The following is a 19,087-nucleotide window of genomic DNA, read 5'->3' as shown; positions in this document are numbered from 1 at the left end:
CTTGCCCCTAGGGATTGTGAAGTTAAAGATTGCATAGGGTTAATTGTTGATGTACGCCTTCCCACTTACCCCTCCCCACATTTGGTAAAATACTGATTGCTGTATGGTTAAATGCTTGAGTGACTCATGTGATTGATTTGCTTGAACTGTCCAATAAGCTTGCTGAACCTTCCCCCTGGGATAACAGTATATAATCGTTTTGCTGAGCCAATAAAGCGCCTTTGATCAGAAACCAGACTTGGGCCGTGTACTCTAACTTCTTAAAGATTTCCTCCACAGACATTCAAGATCGGATCGGCCTCTGATGACCCACAAATAAGAGGTGGCTCTCATCTCCTATTCCCCGCGGGACGGGGTCCCCCCAGAGAGCCGCATCTTTTCATGGTCACTGACTGCAATCTTATCTTCTATATCTGAGAGCCCATCTTCGCATTTTTTTCTTCTGTTGCGTACACTTTCAGTAGAGTGTTTAATCTCCTGGATATCTGTTTGAATCTGTTTTATGGATTCCATTTCCTTCCTATGTTGGGCGTTTATTTTTTCCATTTCTTTCTTATGCTGGGCCTTCATGGCTCCTATCATGGTCCTGAGCTCATCTATTTTTTTGTCAGTTTCTGCTCTAGAGTCTCGAATCACGACTTCCATTTTGCTCACTATCTCTATGGTTATCTGGGAAATTATTTCTGTTTTGAATTTTTCTAGAGCCTGATTGATCTGTTTTGTTACTTCCTGTGCTTTGAGTTCAGGGTGTCCTGGTGGTTCACTATCGGCCTTTTCATCCTCATTTGCCCTACTGTTTGCCATTGGTGAACTGGAAGTCTGTCCTTGTGTCTTGCTTAAGTGTTTTCTCATTTTTATTTTTGTTGTCGGACTGTCCTTGGTTTAATCTCTGGATTATCACCCAAATCTTCCTGATATAGTTGCACCCTCGCTTCTGTGTCTCTAACGACCCACAGACATTCTCATCTTCATAACATCAGAGAAAACAGCTCATCAAATCAACAGCAATGCTTTACCCCAACTGATACAATCAGCAACACTTTAAGATCAAGCACAACTTGGACACTGACCACCTGTGGTAGTCACTAGTCTATCACCCTTAAATCATTTGAATTAAATTGAAAGCAAGAAGCAGTCCAGAATATGTCTGCAGTGAACAAAATTTCAATATAGTGTATTTACCATTTAATGGCTCAGACAGAGCGAGGACGCAAGACCCCTGATCTCAGTTAGCTGATGGCTGAACCCCCTGACGCTGACTGACCTCGGGCTGCAAGGCCCACATTGAGTTCCCCATCCTTCTGAATGGTTGAAATCCGCAACGTTCTATTACAGGTTTCCCACACCCTTTCTTTAAAGATGTTCAAAGTTGGGAACTCAGAAAAATACCCTTGATGACCACCTCTGTCTTTGCAGAGTGGGTCCAAAGACTGGCATAATCAGGAGGTCTGAGAGTGTGTGGGGGGGTGCTTATGGGGGTTCAGGGGTGCCCGCGCTTGAGCGATGGTGCCTGGGTCGGGAGCAGGCCTGGCTCTCCTTCCCACGGTGGATTGGGGCCCAGGCTTCCTTCCGGCGCTTGAGCGATGGCAGCTGGGTCGGGAGCAGGTGTGGTTCTCCACACTGACTCTTTATTACAGTGTTCACTTCCATCTAAAGCCCTGCCCTCTTTCTGTTTTATTTCCAAGTTCATGTCTATATACTAGTTCATATTCTGGTGGCTGCTTAGGTCGTTTAATTTCCCAATATTAAAAAGTTTTCTACCCTACTGTAGCCATTTATTCTCTATTCTTCCTCTTTAGAATTTTGTTAATATCCTTTACCTTTTCTACAGTGGTAATATGACTTTCCTACTTGTAAACAAAGAAAATTTATGCTTTTTTGTTGCATTTTTTAAAAAGTGTGACTAAATATACATACATTTACCAATTTAATCATACTAAAGTATACAGTTTTGTGGCCTTAAATATACCTGTGCTGTTGTGCAACCATTACCACTCTCACCCTCCAAAACCTCAGCACCATTCTACTTTCTTTTACTATGAACGCAACTACTCTAGGTACCTCACATACATGAAACTGTACAATATCTGAACTTTTCTACCTGGCTCGCTTCACTTAGCATGATGAATTCCACATTCTGACACATGCTACAATATGATCTTCCTTATCCCTTCCTTTTTAAGCTTGGTCACTATCCTGCTGTATGGATATAACTCATTTTATGGATCCATTTCATCTATCAACAGACACTTAAAAATTGTTTTCACCTGTTGGCTCCTATAAATAATGCTGCTAAGAACAAAAGTGTACAACACAAGCACATCCTTTTAAAAAATTAATTTCATTGGTATACTTTTGATGTACACAATGATCACATTCATCATACAGAATTTATACCTCTATATAATACATCTTGATCCCCCCCCATTTCCCTCCTCCCCTTCAGCCCTTCTCTCCCTCTCCATTTACAAAAGTTTTGTTTCAGCGCTGGGGGATATAGCTCCACTAGTGGCACAATGCCCGCCTGGCAAGCAGAGGGTCCTGAGTTCAACCCCTGACACAGAAAAAGAATAAAAAAGTTTTGTTTCCATTTTTTTGTTCTTTTTTTCTCCCTTTTCCCTTCCTTATTCCCTTGCTCCCCTTCTCATTTGAACATTTTCGTCCTACTTCCCAATAGCTATCATCCATTTTGGTTCTTATTTACCTTTTAGGTTTCTCACACACGAGCAACAATGTGATATTTAAACACATTTTTCTGATTTATTTCACTTAAAAGTATGGTCTCAAAGAGTATCCATTTACCTAAAAAATGTCTCAAGTTCAACCTTTTTTGGGGATACCAGGGATCAAACTCAGGACCTTGCGTTGGGCAGGGGATGCCCAACCTTCTTTATGGCAGAGTATTACTCCACCACACACACACACACACACACACACAAATTTTCTTTAGCATGTACCTCACAGAACCACAGAAATAGGGAACAAAATCCTAAAATTCATTTAGAACCAAAAGAGACCTAGAATAGCAAAAGCAATTCTAGGCAACAAAGGCAAGGCAGAGGGCATCTCAATCCTCAACTTGAAACCATACTAGAAAGCCACTGTGAATAAAACACCATGGTACTGGCAAAAGAACAAGACCTCAGGATCAGTGGAACAAAACATAAGATGCAGAAACAACTCCAATCATACTTAGCTACTGTATCTTTGACAAAGCAGCCAAACACCTTCACTGGAAGAACGACAGCCTAGATAGCCTCTTTAATAAACTGTGCTGGAGGGGCTGGGGATATAGCTCAGCAGTGCAGTACCTGCCTAGCAAGTGAGTTCAATTCCTGGTACCAAATAAATAAATAAATAGTGCTGGAAAAACTGGCTTCCCATATGCCAAAGATTAAAACTAGACACATATCTCTCACCATGCACTAAACTAAAATAAAAATGGATCCAAGATCTAGCTTTTTTGTGGGGGGGGTATGGGGGATTGAACTCAGGACCTTATACTTGCTAGGCAGGTGGCAGCACCACTGAGCTAAATCCCTGGCCCAAAGATCTAACTATTAAAACAGAAACACTAAATCTGCTAGAAGATAGAATAGTTAGAACTCTTGAAGACAGGAATATGCAAAAACTTCATGAACAAAACCCCAATTGCACAGGAAATATCACAGAATCAACTGGGATCTCATCTTATTAAAAAGTTTTTGCACAGCAAAGGAAATCACCAACAGTGTGAAAAGACAACCCACACAATGGGAAAAATTTCTTACCAGCTATTTCTCAAAGGACTAATATCTAGAATATATAAAGAACTAAAAAAAAAAAAATTATACCCCCCCCAAATTTAAAGACCCAATCCAGAAATGTGCATTTGAATGAAGATACTTCTCAGATGAAGAAGTACAAGCAGCAAATAAATATGTGAAAAAATGTTCAATATCACTGGTCATGCAAGCAATGCAAATTAAAACAATGCTGAGACTCCACCTCACTCCAGAAAGAATGGCTGCTATCAAGAAATCAACCAGTAACAAATGCTGGTGAGGCTGTGGGGAAAAAGGAATCCTTCTCCACTGTTGTAAATTGGTACAACTAACATGGAAATTAGTACAGAGATCTTCAAAAGACTAAAACTAGAGGTTCCATTTGACCCAGCTATTCCCCTTCTTGGTACCTTCCTGAAAGTTAAAAGCACCCTAGCACACCAATATATGCACACACGTTTATAGCAGCATGGTGTGTGATACCTTAATCTTGGGAACAGCCCAGATATCTATCAATGGATGAATGGATAAGGATAAATACATTCTTAATTCCTGTAATTTCCTTTATAAACCTTTCCTTTGTTTTTAAATTTAAACTTTCTCTTTACTGAAATTTATCCTTTCATTTGTTTTGATGTTTAACTCTTCCCAGTAATACCAATTCTTAAAAAAAATCACAGCCTTATTTCTTTTTATAATTGAGTCTTTTTTCTGGAATTTCTACTACTCTTTCCATTCTTGTATCAATATGATACTGTATTTTTTGTTTTAGTTTTCTAATACTGATTATTTTTCTTTTTCAAAATTATCCTGGCAACTCTCAATCAAATGAGTTTTAGACTTCTGACAAGTTAAAAAATGTTGTATTGGCTAGATATAGTAGTGTATGCCTATAACCAGAGCTACCCCAGAGTTAGGCTGAGGGAGGTGGTGAGCAAATCTAAAGCCAGCCTGGGCAATTTAGTGAGACTTTGCCTCTAAATAAAAAATAAATAAAAGGGATGGAAATGTTGATTTGTGGAAGAACACTTAACTGGCACCTGTAAGGCTCTGGGTTTGATCCCTACTACTACAAAAAGAAAAGCAAAAAAGTAAATAAAAAGGCTGCTATCTAGATCAAAGAAACTATAACAATTAAACCACAAAAGTGCTAAGACTGCAAATCAAAAAAACATGCACATGCAAGCACACATACACACATGCATGTGTGCCTATAGCATCTGCATGCACACACACAAAAGCAGATGAACAACTTACTACAAAGATCAGAAGACAAGGAAACAGTTCAAAAACAAAAACAACACATAAACATAGAAATTGAAACTCATAACTGTAAAGTATAAAATAACAACACAACTCACTTAAAATCTGACAAAAAATAAAGTATTGGCACAGGTTCAGGAAAAGCAGCATTCTTTTTTTTTTTTTTTAATTTCCGGTACCAGGGATCGACATCAGGACCTTGCACTTGGTAAGACAGGCACAATGCCACTGAGCTAAATCCCCAGCCCTAAAAGCAGCATTCTTATAAACTGCTAGTACAGTAAAAGCTGGATTCTTTGTCAGAGGAGAATCTGGCAGAAACCATCAAAATAAAAACAGTCTTTGCCCTAGGTATTAAGCTTCTAGGAATTTACCATACAGTTGCATTTACAAAACTGTGTCAAGACAGTATATACAAAGACATTCAAGGAAATGTTAGCATGCCCAAAACATTGGGGAGCCAGGCAGGTTCTAATATCAATTTATAAGAATCTTGTTAAATACTGAGGCCATACTCTTAAGTGAAATAAATAAGACACACATGTGTACATACCAAATAGTTTCTCTGGTGTGAAAAACTAAAAGTGTAAATAAGATCCAAATTGTATAACTGACATTGTGAAATAGGAAGAAAATGGCTAAAGGTGCAGGGGACGTGGGAAGGGTAGGGGAAATGAAATAAGGGAAAAGAAAAAATATGAGAAAAGGAAAAAATGGAAAGAAAGTCTTTGTAAATAGGGGAGGGTTAGGGGGTGAAGGGAGGGCTGGGGTAAGGGGAAAAATGAGAGCCAAGATCAGTCATCAACAAGATCCCAATGATAAATGTTAACTGTACTGTATACTTAAAAAGTACCAATAAACTCAATGAGGAAAAAAAAAATCTTGTTAAATAAATTATGATTATTTTTATGCTGAAAATCATGCAATAAACCACCACTGCTGCTTCTTTTAAAAACTGCTCCTCTTAAGCTGGGGTGCCTCCGCACCTGGTGCTGGGGTCCTTTCTATTTTCTAACTTACAAATTATCTGAATGCGAGTCAGAAAACCTAACTTAAATATCATTAATATGCTATTAGTGTCTAAACCTTTATCTGTTCCTAGACCTTACCTAGAGCTCCAGATTTGTATGTCCAACTGCCCACACTGTTCACATGGATGCTGTTATGGTTTACATCTACATGTCCTCCCAAAGCCTCATACAGTCAGTCATAGGTATGGCTTTTCAGAGCTCGCTGGATCTAGAGTATGTGATCCTGGGATGAAGGATGTGATGCTGGGATTGGTTCATGGTGTGATGCTAGGAGTAAGGGTGCCCCTCTCTGGGTGTGAGTGCTATCTAAGGGCTGGTATCCTGGATAGAATACAGAGGACAGAAAGAGAGATGCTGTTGTCACTTCTCACTTGCTGCCTTCTGCCCATCATAACTGTTTCTCCTCCGTGAGGCCCCCCTGCCATGCCACCCTGCCTTATAGCCAGACAAGACAACTAACTATGAACTGAAATTGCTACAAATTGAACCAAATAAGCATTTCCTTCTTCTTTTTTTTTTTTGTACTGGGGATCGAACTCAAGTCCTTGCACTTGCAAGGCAGGCAGCGGCACCACTGGGCTCAATCCCTGGCCCAAAATTTCTTTCTTTAACTTTGGGTATCAGGTATTTTGTCTCAGCAATGAGAAAAGTAAGATAGATGCCCATCAAGCACACCACACCAAAAGACTACAGAGAATTCCTGATTTTTCTTATCAAATCTCTCCTTTATACCACTTACCTATCCACCATCCTCTCTACTTTAATAAATGAAACTACCCATCTCTTCAAAAAGATAAATTTGTATCTTTGTATTTCAGTAGCTATAATCCTAATCTTGAGCCACCACCTTGAAAAAAATATTACAGAAACTTTCCAAATGAGTCCCTTGCTTCCATTTTTGTTCACACATATACCCCTTCCACAGCCAGGAACTAATGATCTTTTCATTAAAACTAAATATCTGACGGTATTACTGCTGTTTGAATTTTTTTTCAAATCTTACTGAACATACATTTAAAATTTTTTTCTTGTGGTACTGGGGAATGAACCAAAGGCCCTTGCACTGAGCTACATTTCCAGCCTTTTTTGTTTTTTATTTTGGGACAGAGCCTTGCTAAATCACTAAATTGTCCAGGCTTGGCTTGAACTTGCAACCCTCCTAACTTAGCCTTTCAGAGTGCTGGGATTACAGGTATGCACCACCATGCCCAGCCTGTATTTAAAATTTAAACTCAAGTGAAATCTATACTGTATAAAATGTAACTAATGGAATAGACTTATGAGGGCTTTGAAAAAAATTTTTAATTTTCAAAGAGACAGAAGATTGATAACAAGCACCAGGAACATACAATCAAATATAAAATACAAACATGTAAAGGTTGAAATAAGTAACTCTACAGATAAGGTTAATAATGGAATGGATAAGCCAAAGAATTTATGAGCTGGAAGATGAAAAATATTCCCAAAAGGGCATTGACAAATGATTTTAAAAAGGTAAAAAAATTAAAGAGTTAAAAATTAGAAGTGACAAAATCCGTATCTACTCATGAATGTACCACATAGAGATATTTTAGTTAACAGCAAATTGCATATATAACAGTGGTATACTAGTATAATGTAGTCTAGGTGTGCAAAAGACTATACCACGTAGAACTGTTAAGTACACTCTATGATGTTCACACAATGATCAAAATAAATGATCATGCTTCTGAGATCTAAATGGGACGCCCCTCCCTCTTAATTACTTAAACCATTAAAGTGAGAATGGCTTGCTTCAAACTCATGTCCTTTATCACAAGATAACTACTCTCAAAGTAAGTAATAGTTAATTTTCAACATAACGTTTCCTGGCAGCTGTTCTTTAACATTTTCCCATAAGACTCTAATGGTTGCATTCCAGGCCAAATTAGTAACATTAAAAAATCATAAAATTTAATGAACAGTATGCAAAGATGAAGACAGAAGTACAAACATGGGTAAAGCATATGCTTAGCATATGCGAGGCTCTTGGTTCAATACCCAGTACCAAAAGAAAAAATACAAACATTCCCAATCCTTTACAATAAACCATCCAACAATGTCCTTAAAACAATGTCCTTAAGAAATTTTGTATACAGTTCTATATAGTTTTATCTTTTAGAATAAATATGAATTACTCTGATAATAAGCAAATAAGAAATAAAACATTTCCCCTAAGCTGTAGCTAGGGAACTCTTCCACTCACTTCTACTTGGTTTGTTCTGAAGATCTACAGTTATTTTAGGTAGAACAAGAGGAAATAATGAGATCATAGGTAAGAGTCCTTCATACAACAGCAGAAGGCAAGAAGTAAAAAGTTCTTATGTAGTTTTTAAGCCCATTACCAGAGCATGGAAAGAAGCAGAAGATTCAAGACTGAAGCTCAATCCAGAAGTATAGGCTGCACTTCTGACTGGTGCTGCTAAATGTTGCACCTTTCAAAAATCTGAGCATGGGGCTGGGGATTTGCTTAAGTGGTTCCAGTGCCTGCCTCACAAGCGCAAAGCCCTGAGTTCGATCCCTGGTACCAAAAAAAAAAAAAGATTAAACAAAGTAAATTATAAATGGGTCAGTTTGATTTAACTATAATTAAAATTCCACAAAGGTAAGCCTACAGTGTAGAGTTATACTTAGTCCAATTGCTTGAATGAATAACAACTCAAATCTGCTAATCCAAGCCAAGCTTAAAGCAAAATATATTTAGGAGGAAAAGAACAAGGAAGAAGAAAGCAGTAGAAGGTAGGTTCTAGTTGTAACATGAAATCCCTAGTAAACTCTGGATTCAGTTTTCTCATTTTTAAGTAAGGTCCATTCAGGGTTTAAAATTCTACTTTTAAAAAAAATCTCATCCCTCCCTTTTCTCAATATAGATGAATCATGCAAAGCATATTTAATAAGCAATTGGTCTAGAATTAATTCTCAAAACTTCAGCAAAAATAAATTTAACCTGTGATGTTAAATTACTTAATTGTGAGTATTTCATCTTGGCAACTGTACCTCAGTTTGCTCAAGGAATCACTCTTTCATTTAGTATTTAATAAGCATCTATAGCTCCATAATGAAATTAAGACTAACAAAACAATCTTAGCCTGAAGTTTTCTGGGGGAAGATACAACATAATAAATGCTACATAAATACAACAGGAGCACAAAGGAATGGGTCCACTTGGGTGCATGTGTACTGGGTGAGGGTGAGGAAGAGGAAAAAACACTGAAAGCTTGGGGACGGCTATGAGGTAGGCAGATGTGGATGGGGCTGGGCACAGGAGGAATAAGTAAATGAACAGGTGGGCACACGTGCCCCAAAAGAAAGCAGGCCACATACAGGGTCAGCAAAAAATTAAAGCACAGTGAGGCAGAGAAGGAGGAGAAAAAAGCAGGAAAAGAGTACATCATGAAGCACCTTGTCACTGTATTAAATTTTATAGCAACAAAAACCATTACTTAAGACTTTTAAAAGGGTAAGATATAATTCAAATAGTGCTTAGAAAGGTACCTTTGGTGAAACTCTGGAAGCCAGACTTCAAAGGAAGTAGATGACAGATTAGACCACTTAAAATATATCAGACTGTGAGATGGAGTAGAAGAATAACCGTGACAAACACCAGCTAGATTTTTAGCTCCAACAATAAGTAAAAATGTGTCAGAAATAAACAATTAGCATTTACTATATTTATCTTGTAATAACTAAACAACATCTCAAATGTTTATAGAACAAAATTCTCATTACTTCATTAGATATTACAGAAGTTTAAGACTTTTTATATTGAGAAATTGATTGTAGAGGACTCCATTCTAACAATATATTTAGAGTTTCTAAGTAAAAGAATATAAGCAATTTTGTTTACAATTATCTGTTTGCCCTGGGTTGTGTGTGTGTGTGTGTGTGTGTGTGTGTGCGTGCGCGCGCGCGCATGCACTCGCACACACATGCTCATGCTTTCCCCTCTAGGAAAAGTCAGGTATTTCAAACTTTCCTCTGCAACAGAGAGGGTTGGTATAAATGCCTTTGAAGGACCTGAGATTTCTCAATGAGCTTTTGAAGTAAGGGCCTCCTCCTGGCACTCCAGAGGTCTAAGTTGCTGCACCCTCCCTGCACCAGCAGAGGGCTGGACAGCCTGGACAGCATAGCCAGGCAGCTTGTGCCCTGGAAGCTGAAGATAATCAATCGCCCGCATTGAAATAGAAAACCAATAGTTACCCATTCATTTCACTCTCAACAGTGGGAAAAGCTGATATTCAGAAAGGGGCCAGACACAATCTCCCAAATGCTGAAAATCTAGAAATATTCACCATTAAGAATTTTGCTATCATCTTTCTCTTCTTGCAAACTAGTAAACTTAGGTGAAATAAAATCTAACTGTTAAGTAGGGATGGGGGATTAATCAAAATGAGTTAGCAATTCACTTCCTTTTAGATCCCTTGTTCCACCCTGCTGCTACGAGACTGATTTCCTAAAGTGATCATTTTATTTGGTATCTCTCACATCTACTTTATCAAATCTGGTCTGCATTTAATGCAGTGTTGAATTCTAATTTTCTTTTCACTCAATTTCAAGGTGTATTTCTACCGCATATGTACAAATCTCCCAACTCTCCTACTCAGATGCTCTAAACTGTCACACACAATGCACAACAGAGTTAGGATGGACAAGGTCAGGCTTCATAGCACAGGTCACACTTGGAACAATGAAGGAAGAAAAAGATTTACATAGGACTGGAGGAGGGGAAAGCCACTGTTGGGAAAGTCTGTGGAAAAAGAGGGACAGGAATTCACATGGGGACTGAGGAAACAGGGAGGGAAGGTATTTTAAATTAAAAAACATTTTTTGGTATTTTAATATTGCTCCCATTCCCACCCCCACAAAAGATACGCTATTACAGACAATCTATCCAACACAACAATTATGAAAAAGCTTGATAACATTCTAACTACTACTCACAGCTTCATCACAAGTCGCACCTTTTACTGCTTTCTTATAAAAGACGCACACATACCTTAGCATTAAATAAACAAAAAGAACTTCTAATTGCTTGGGTGATGGGTGTAGTTTTAACTGTAGTACATAAAATAAAATAGACTTGGATAAAAGGTCATTAAAGAAAGCAGAAGTTTTTAGAATAATCACTACTTCTCAATAAAAGCCTGTGATCCCAAGAAACCTCTTTATCTCTGCCAAGTTGTGCAGTTATGGAGAGCTGCAGTCAGTACCCTACAAAAGAGCTAAGGAGAGCAGAAACAAGTTCTAATTTACATACCACACCTCTCCCACTCTGATTCAACTCATGTGGGTCTTTACACTACTCCATTACAGCCTAAAATTGTCACTTCCGTAACTTCATACAAGGGTTGAACTGTTTGAGCCTTACTTTGATCCTGACCTGCTCCCTCACCTTCTGTCCCCCATTCACGCTCTTTTATAAACCTATTTCCCCATTCAGCGACAGAGAACCTTTGAGAGCTTTCAGTGATACTGTTGGCTGAGGCACTCGTGCCACAGGTTTGCCCCTACTGTTGCGTGCAAGAATTCAGGGCACTTAACTGTATATCCCAGGGTACTCAAAGGAAAATACTCTCTAAACTTATTTAAGGTAAACAGTACATGTCATGGTATCTCTTCTAGCCAGACCAATTAAGAATTATAAGCTGTTTTCCTATCAAAAATGCTGATAACAAGGAGAAATAAGCTAAAAAGGGACTGAAGCAGACTAAATTCACTACACAGTATTCAAACAGTAATAGCAAAGTAATACGAAAAGGTCAGGATTTGAAAAATCCAACCCCAGTGGGGAAAGTAAGTACATATTTGGTTTTGTTTTTAAAGTAAAACATTTCCTGATTAACCACACAAGTATTTCTGAACTAGAGAAAAGGAAAAATCTCACTGACAGTACAAATTATAAACAACTTGATCTGTTAAAAGAAATATATTATAAAGAGCCTAAAAAAGAAATTTAATACCATTTAAGAGTTAAAAAGTTTCACAGCAAAACTGAACCCAAACTTCCCAATCAGTGATCCTTAGCTATTTTGGAAACCTCTATTTCAGAGCCTGAAGCCCACAAGTCCTGTGCTCTGAACACATATTCACCAAAAACAGTCTACAACTTCAAAACAGAGTCTTTTCCTATCTATGCATCCTTGTCTAAAGTAATTATCTCCTCTTGGTAGATGTTAAGATCCCCAAAGCAGAGACTTCTTCAGATTTAGGCTTACTACTAGGGCCAAAAACCTTAAAATTTAAGAAGCTTCCCAATAATCTTATCTCCTGTTTGAATTTCATACATTTTCTAGACTATTGAGTATTTGTAATTCTGCCTGTCAATTAGCACTTCATCTCCAATATGACTCAAGGGCAAGACTCCAACTTCCTGGCTCAAAGGGTCTTCACTGTTTTCTGCAAACACATAAGGGTGTACAGAAACCAGAGGCAAGGGAAATCCTTGGACTGTAAGTGTGAGTGGACCAGTAAGAGAACTTAAAGAGTCATCACTCCAATAAGGCAGGAGTTTGAAAGAGGTTTGTGCTAGGGATTGAGAAGGGCACAGTGCTACTGTAAAAGTTATCATGCAAAAGATAAACAATGGATTAAATATGACAGAAGATACAGAAGAGTAATAGTGTCTAACAGAGTGTGCGTAAGGAGATTCAAGAATTGTTAACCTTTTTATTATATATTTTTGTTGTATCAGCACATATTAATTTTGTTATGCAAGAATCGTAATAGAAATATTACAATATTAAATTCTTTTTTTTGGTACTGGGGATCGAACTGGGGTCCTTGCGCTTGCAAGGCAGGCCACCGAACCGCTGAGCTAAATCCCCAGCCCTAATATTAAATTCTTGATTGCCACTCCTACAAGTTTTGAGCAAGGAACAAAGAGAAAAATGGCCACAGGATATGAAGTGTCAACTTACAGAAGAGAAAATGCAAATGACTTTCCCAGTGTATTAACTAATGATCCAACTTCCTCTAGCTAAGTATCTTTTACAACCAAGATAAAAGTCGTCAAATGTAAAATGAGAGTGGTAATGATTTACATTTAGTAACATGAGCAAGTCTATATAAGGACCTATATAAGTACAGATTTATTTGTACTGGGTATTTGCAAAGCAGAGAACACTACACCTGAAGGAGGAGGAGTCATAAAGGTGGAACAAGGACAAGGGGAAGGATGAGTAAGCTAGTTTGTTGCCAACCATTCTTGTACTTTCAATAACACCAGAACAAACAGAAACTTGGTAAAGAGGGTTTTGTTTTTTTTTGTCCTGTTCAACAACAGCTTAAACAGAATATTCTACTTCATTCTTTTTAAACCCGGTTAATATTTCTTCTGATTAATTTATTCTAATTGTTTGACTTGAGCAGCCCATTTTTCAGGATGTCTCTGGTTCACTCTTAAGATGTTTTTACAAATCCTGGAAGACAAGGATAGCTTTTAAATAACCACTATTGGATGATCACTTCAACTATAAATGTAACTATAAATATAACATAACTCCTAAATTTCAAGTTAGTTCTTGAGTAATGAAATGTAGTGGAGTTGAAGACACAACTGACAACTTTTTGAAGTGTTTTTGTTTTTCTTTGTTTTTGTTGTTACCGGAGACCAAACTCCGGGCAGGCCACGGAATCACTGAGCTAAATCCCCAGCCCTGAAGTGTTTCTTAATCAGATGTGTGAGACACCTACTCTCATCATATATCAAAACAATCTACAGAGGGTCAGGGACTTAGCTCAGTGGCATGGCCCTGCCTTATAAGCCCAAGGTCCTAAGTTCGATCCCTGTTACCACAAAAAAAGAAACTAATAGTTCCTAGTAGTGTATTAAAGCTCAATAAAGTTCATTCCCTTGATTAGTAAGTATTTCCAAATTGTGAGAATTAAACTCTGGTAAAAAGGCCTTATTTTAACTCAAGCTATGAGACTTTAGTATAAGAACACTGGGTGCAAGCCAAGGCTTTACTCTAGTCATAATATTCTTATGCAAATTTCGGTAGGCAACTGTGAAATTTTATCTAGTTGTCTTTAATATCATTAACCATCATCACTTCTTAGTGGAGTTGTATAAAGAGTTTTTAATGTTTACTTCTACCTTACTTAAGAGGTTTATTAGAAGAGAAATAAAGCTCTATACAACATAAATTTGGTGTGAAATAAATTAAAAATACAGGTCTTTCTTCTTCTTCTAGGTCTGGTAATGGTTCTCTTTCATGAGTGAATTTCGAAAAAGACTATTACTCCAGATAATTTTAATCTAGATTCAATCCATGGCTTAATATCATCAGATTAGCCAACAAACTTTGTTTTGCCCATCCTACAGTTACAACATTCAAAAGAAATTGGATATAAAAAGCACTTCGTGATCTACAAAGCACTGGAATTTTTAAGGTACTATTTTTCTTTTATCTTGAGTCAATACAGCTATTTCTTGACAGAAAAGAGCTAAACATGGTTTTCATTCTCTATTGGAAGTCAAAATGCTGATAAAACTCCTACACAGAAGGAAGAAGAAATTGCTGAAGCAATGGCATGTACTTCTAGATCATTTGGAAAATAAGGTAGTTAGAAAAAAGCTCATATTTGTGATACTGACCCCAACTGTGGCCAAAATACTAAATACAAGCTGATAACCAAAAGGGCAGACTACTACAGCATTATTTTAAATCAATCTTAGTGCAATAAGCAGGTGTTGAGACTTCCCAAAGATGATGCTGTTTTAAAGTTTTTCAGAATTTTTAAATGGCAAAGATAAAGAGGTTACTTCCACCTGTAACTTGTAGTTTAATTTCCCCCATTTCCTCATCTCAATTTGGAGCATTTCTGTGTCCCAACATTTTTTTTTTTTTTTCAATTTGTGCGGGGGGGATTGAACCCTGGGCCTAACAGACATTGAGAATCATCCCCAATTCCTATCTTTTGAGAAAAGATCTTGTCCTGGCTGAGCTCAATCTTGCGATCATCTTGTATCAGCCTCCCACAGTGCTAGGATTTCAGGCATGTACTACTGAGTCAGGCTTAAATATAATTTTTTAAGGACTGAAGTAAAATTTAAATTTGGTAGGTAGAATTTTGGAGGGTTTCAATACGTAAGAAATCTAGTCTTTCTTGGATGCTATTCTCTAGCCTGAACAAACTCAAATTTTCTATTGATGTACCATTTTTCCTTCCATTGCTGTAATTAATGTCTCTTTGGAATGACATGAACATAAAGGTGTAGTCTGTCACGATAGCCAAATGTAACATTAAAAACTAGGTCTTTTATAGCCGGTAAGAATAATTTGCTTCTGACAGCTAATATATAAACAATGGCAGCAACAACTCTAATGGCATCTCATAAAAAGGTAAGGTGGCAGATCTCCTGTGATGCTAAGGTATTAATTTTTTCTTTTCTGACTACCTAGTACTAGGTGGAATAGTAGGTCCAAGCACTTTTCATGGCTTTGGAATTAAAAAACACTGCTTTAAGATTCTTCAGAACCAACTCACCACTCAAATCAGAGGCCAAGCACACAGAAATGGTTTAGGAAAGAGGACAATGGAATCTGTTACTATTTAGCTGGTGAATATTTAACATTGCCTAACTATTTACAACCCAGTTTCTCAGCCATAGCTAGAGCAACAGTATTTTTTATTTTACAGGGTTATAAAAATTATCTGAACACCACACTTTAAAACTCTGAATACAGACTGACAGACTCTAAGTGCTCAGTAATGTATGATTAGCAACACCTTTATTTTCAATGTTATACTCTGATAACCCACGTAATATTATGATATATTGACTTACAGTATTATCAATAAAAATACTAGAAAAAATTTTAATCTTAACATCAAAGGCAAATAAAAAACTCTTTTAAACATTTCTATGCTTTAGATCTACCAGACGTTAACCAAGTTTATAAAGGAAATTATTTCCTGCTATTGCCATATCTGGAAACTAGCAAGAGGCGAAGGAACACTAAGATACTTTCACTATTACTTTCAAACACCTACTGTCTGTTAAACAGAAACAGATTATGCATGCATGAGGATATACAAAAATGTTTTCAAATGCTATATGAAGAAAATTTATACTCTCCTGGGGAAAGCAGGCTTTAACAACTGCAATATTTAAAATGTTTCTAAGCAGCTTTACTAAGATTAGAACTAAGAGGGGATCAGATAATGTATCGGCAGGGAGTTATAATCTGTAAAATAGTAGGTGCTGGAAAACAAAGCAAGGCGAAGTAAAAACTTAGGGCTCTGAACACCTTGCTATGCCGGTGTTCATATATACATATATACAATTTTTAAAACTGTATTTCCTTTAATAATCGTACCACTACTTTTTACCTGTAAAAAAGTTTACAGTACAGTATGAACTGTGGTCTCTACATATTATAGTATTCACATTTATACCAACAACCCTGTAAATTATATAAGAAAATTATTTTTTGCAGATTAAAAAAGTCAGCTTCTAACTGTTAATGTGATTTGTCAAAAAGCACTGTCAGGAAAAGTGTAAATAAGTATCAAAATGTATAACTGATAGTGTAACAGGAAGAAAAGGTCTAAAGGTGTAGGGGAAGTGGGAGGGGTAGGGGAAAGGTAAGAAGGAAAAGAAAAAATAAGAGAAAAGGAAATAAATGGAAACAAAGTCTTTGTAAATAGGGAAGAGTGGAGGGGGTAGAGGAAGGCCAGGGGAATGGGAAAAAATAAGAACCAAGACCTGTCATGTAAAGGTACAAGATCCCAATGATGAATATAACTTTACTGTATACCTAAAATGTACCAATAAAAAAAATTAAACCCAGGCCTTCTCACATGCATTTCATTGTTCTTTCTACTACTTTATAAAGCTACTTCCAGCCAAGCACCAGGGTGGTGCATGCCTGTAGTTCCAGCACTCAGGAGGCTGAGGCAGGCGGGGCTACATAGTGAGTTCAAGACCAGCCTCTAACTACACAGCAATTCCCTAAATTAAGAAAACAAATACAAAACAAAAAAGCTTCTTTCAAAGAAAAGAGGTAAGGTAGCATCTCACAGAAAGAAACCCCTAGGTCAAACCAGACTGTTTTAACTAACCAGACACTAACCCCAAGTCATTTTACCTCACTGGGCCTTCCTTTTTTTCATCTGTAACAAGAAGAACATCGATTAGAAGAAATTGAGGCCTCGTCTAGTTCTAAGGGCCAATATCCAAGGCACAACATTTTACAACACATCAGCAACAAATTCCAGGACAGAAAATATTGTCCAGAACTCTTAAGCAATTATAGAGAAAGTCTTCACACCTATCTGATAATAGACATTTTCAATATCATTAAAATTACATAGAGAAAAAGAGTCTAAACCGCTTATGGACTATGATGGAAATGACTAATCTCACCAACCATTCTCTTTTTAGACTGAACTAATGCTTTTATAACATAAAACTGGTTTAAAGAAAATTTACTAATAACAAAAAAGTGAATGTTTACAATTGTTCTGCATGCTTTTCAGAAAACTGTTTTCCAAACATCCTAACTGATTACTATTTCTCTATTCTACCTCAGAAGTGTATCTCATATTTTACAATAATTTGTACAGGAAGAAAAATAACACTGCAATGTTGATTTAAAAAAATCTTTTACAGGGACAAGGGGAAAAAAATGAGAACCAAGACCTGTCATGTGAAGGTACAGGATCCCAGTAATGAATGTAACTGTATTGTATACCTAGACTGTACCAATAAGCAATAAAAAAATCTTTTAAATTCACTTCACTGGTGGGACACTTATCTCCAAATAACATTTATGCCTTTTTTTCTTGGAGAGTAAAGAAGTAGTATTAGAGATGGTAAAATGTACTTTCAACTATGGAGTTATTTCCTGTCTGAACAGTTTTGTTCCTTTTACTCCTCTTTAAATATTCTTCACGGAATATAAACCCAGCGATTTCCACTTTTCCAGCTCTGCTCAGTTGAAACACTATTCTTTTTTGGTTACCAGGAATGGAACTCGGGACCTTTTCCTTGCAAGGCAGGGTAGCAGAACCACTGACCTAAATCCCAGGCCCTCAAATACAATTCTGACTATGAATTTTAACGATGACTATGGAAACAATAAGAGATTAACACCTTTAAAGGCATCCTACTTCGAACCAATTTTTCTTCCCTGAATTCACTTACCACTCCGGTTTTCCTTCATTTTGACACCTTGCCTATCTCTAAAATAGAACACATTCCCTGAATAGTTAAGCTTGGCCTGCTTCAAGCCGTCTGTAGAGCTTTAGAAATTTAGTGCTTCTATCAATCATACAGGATTCTTAAGTGGCAAAACCTTTCTCTTGTCTATAATGTCTGGGGGAAAGATTTCAAATCCTCATATATTTTTGCTTTTAACCCAAATTTAAGACCTTTTTCAACAAGATCAGTTAACACAATGTCTTCATCTTTCACAGTCAACACTATCTCATTTTGCTTTTAAGCCACTTGGCACCAATAAAGCATTATGTCCTGCCAGTTCTGAGCTAATCTCCAGGAAAGCCTTTGTATAAGGATTGAAAAAATTCAAACAGATCAGAGTCCAAGATTTTTAACGGCCTACTTCGGCATATGTTTTTAATAAACAGTTGACTTACTTAAAAACAGGTATTTAACTAGTTCCCCTTCTTTTACAATTTACACAGACTGTTTCAAAATAAATAGACCTGAAAACGCGCGGTCACTTCAACTTCGGGATTAGAAATAATCCCAAAGCGTTTCGGATCACTGGATCTGCAACACATTTCACCCGGGTTCGCGGCGGAGCCACGGATGTCCCGAGAGAATGACAGTGCCAGCGACCGCAGTGCTGTACCCGTTTCCTACAGCGTCAACTCACGCAACACCACGAACTTCCCATGCTGAACCACCTTCGCCTGTGACTGCGAAAGCAGCTGTCAGCTGGGCTTCCGAAACCTCTTTGTATCTCGGTCCGTTCGCCGCTTGGGGATCCTCGGGGACGCGTCAGCCACAACGCTGCTCCGACCTCGATCGCAGCCTCCGAC

General features: G+C 37.4%; 1 protein-coding gene across 3 annotated transcripts in view; it reads right to left on the bottom strand.

Moving 5' to 3' along the window:
• Ankrd12 (ankyrin repeat domain 12) overlaps nt 1-19,071 on the bottom strand; it is a 92,449-nt gene extending 73,378 nt beyond the window's left edge. For 2 of the 3 annotated variants that reach the window (XM_010638648.3, XM_010638650.3), the window contains exon 1: nt 18,922-19,071. The gene's annotated coding sequence lies outside the window, so the exon portion shown is untranslated. The remainder of the gene's footprint in view (nt 1-18,921) is intronic. The other variant, XM_010638649.3, reaches the window with a different exon arrangement.
• Nucleotides 19,072-19,087: the final 16 nt, after the last annotated feature.

The sequence above is a fragment of the Fukomys damarensis genome, unplaced genomic scaffold (assembly GCF_012274545.1).
Source record: "Fukomys damarensis isolate Sample0158 unplaced genomic scaffold, DMR_v1.0_HiC HiC_scaffold_30, whole genome shotgun sequence".
In the NCBI taxonomy this organism is placed as follows: Eukaryota; Metazoa; Chordata; class Mammalia; order Rodentia; family Bathyergidae; genus Fukomys; species Fukomys damarensis.
The sequence above is the reverse complement of the archived record's forward strand: the minus strand, read 5'-3'. Positions and strand labels throughout refer to the sequence as shown.